Raw genomic sequence first — 1957 nt, 5'->3', positions numbered from 1 at the left:
ATCTTCTTTCAAATTGGCGCTGACGATAATTAAACAACACAATGAGAGTGTAGCACCAAAGTTCAGCAGTGAGGGTGTGTGTAGCGTGGAGCGTGTCTCCAAAAACAAAAAAACATGCGACTATATACAACAAACGACAACGAAAATGAAAATGCTCCCAAATGTTATGGGTGGACTTTACACTATCCCACAAATGCTACACAAGGCATGTTTTATTAACGACTATACACTAACGGCCTTATTCACAAAATAATTTTATTATAAGGTAAAAAACGTATTTAACTATTACACACTTTTTGCTCAATAAACTGATTCAAAATTTCATATTCACAGACACATAAAACAGTCAAATAATTACTGAAAATTCCGGTTATTTGACAATGTTAACTGCTAAAAAATAGAAAAGAATTTTTTTTTCCAAATTATTGGTGCAAATTTTAAGATTTTGGTAAAAACATGCGGACTATGGACATATATCTAAGTCAGTCATCGGCTTGCTGTGCACTCTAAATCATGAAAAGACAATCTATATGAGGAATTCACTAACCGTATTCCTTTTTATGCCCTAAGTGGGTTCCACAATACGCCGCCCACTCCGCTTAACTTGGACTGCCTTGAAATGCTTCACATTCACCAAGTTTATTGATAGCAGTCCTCTGTGTCCCCCTGCTTCCCCTAGCTTTGATCCGTTCGAGTAGAATGAATGATTATATATCAGTCAACAGAAGGATGTGTCGCTAGAAAAAGTTTTTCGACCTCGATCTCAGCTGTTGTTGTTGTTGCTACTTTTGTTTGTGGTCCTCGTCAATCTCCATAGGTGAGCAAGCTTGTACGACCAATCACCACGGGAACGGGAACCGCGGGAGCTATTGTAATTTTTTGGGAATAAGGTTGTATGAGAATAAAAACTCGATGTGTTACACAGAACGAAGTTGAAAGGGCATTTATTTATTTTACGTATTTATGTAAGCTAGTTAAATGAAGCAATAGGTTTAAATTGCCTTTGAAAACGTAAACGAATGAACTAAATAGCAAATTTGCCCATGAACATTCCATTCCACAATAATTATTGCTTTTTACCAATATCTCATATGTCACACATATTAGGTTATGTTGAAAAGAAGGTGCAGACATTAATCCGCCCCATGTCACTATGGACATACACCTAAGCGGATTGTTGTGCGCTCTAAAACCTATAAAGTAAGCTCTAAGAGGAAAATTTTACGGTAGGAATTACGTGCTACTTACAAAATCCTTAATTGTTTTCAATATCACTCCCCTAAGTTGGTTCATGTCTGATATTGTGTCTCCGCCTAAGTGCCGGTATCAGTTGGACGCGAAAGCCGGGCAATGACAAAGGAAAGGCTCCAACGTCTCATCATCTTCACCGCATGCCCTACACATGCTATCATTTGCCGCACCGATTTTACATAAGTGAGCTCGTAGTTTTATGTGTTCCGTTATGATACCAATAGCTATACTGACCTCTTTCTTGCTTTCTTTCAGTAATAGCCTTGTATTCTCACGATCTGGATTCTCCCTTGGGATTTTCGCCGTCCTACCGACCGTTTCGCTGTTACACAATGTTGCATGCGCATTCGTCGCCCACTCCCTTAGCTCGGACTGCGTCGAAAGCTCCTGAATGTGGCACTTCCAATTCAGTTTCCTGTCGAAGATCACACCTAAGTATTTGACCTTGTCAAATATCGAAGTCGTCTTATTGAGGAAACGTGATGCGTTAAATTGGCCCTCCTTCGTCTTCCTCGTGAACAGGCATATTTCAGTCTTCTCTGGGTTAACATTGAGACCTCTGGGTCTAGCCCAGTCATATCTCATATGCAAGACCTTTTCAGCCTCTTCTGCATAGCTCGTTCGGATCCTTGCCCCTTAGAAGTATTTTAACATTTATCCACCTGTTCCTTTGCATATGGTTTATTCAGTCTCTAAGGAGACACAC

General features: G+C 39.7%; 1 long non-coding RNA gene across 1 annotated transcript; it reads right to left on the bottom strand.

Moving 5' to 3' along the window:
* Window positions 1-238: 238 nt before the first annotated feature.
* LOC106095870 (uncharacterized) lies at window positions 239-911 on the bottom strand. Its single transcript, XR_001222809.2, has 2 exons — window positions 548-911; window positions 239-390 (listed from the first exon to the last, which is right to left on the bottom strand). It is a non-coding gene; the product is annotated as an uncharacterized LOC106095870 (long non-coding RNA).
* Window positions 912-1957: the final 1046 nt, after the last annotated feature.

This window comes from Stomoxys calcitrans, chromosome 4, assembly GCF_963082655.1.
Source record: "Stomoxys calcitrans chromosome 4, idStoCalc2.1, whole genome shotgun sequence".
NCBI lineage: Eukaryota > Metazoa > Arthropoda > Insecta > Diptera > Muscidae > Stomoxys > Stomoxys calcitrans.
Note: the sequence above shows the minus strand (reverse complement) of the source record. Positions and strands in the feature narration are given on the sequence as shown.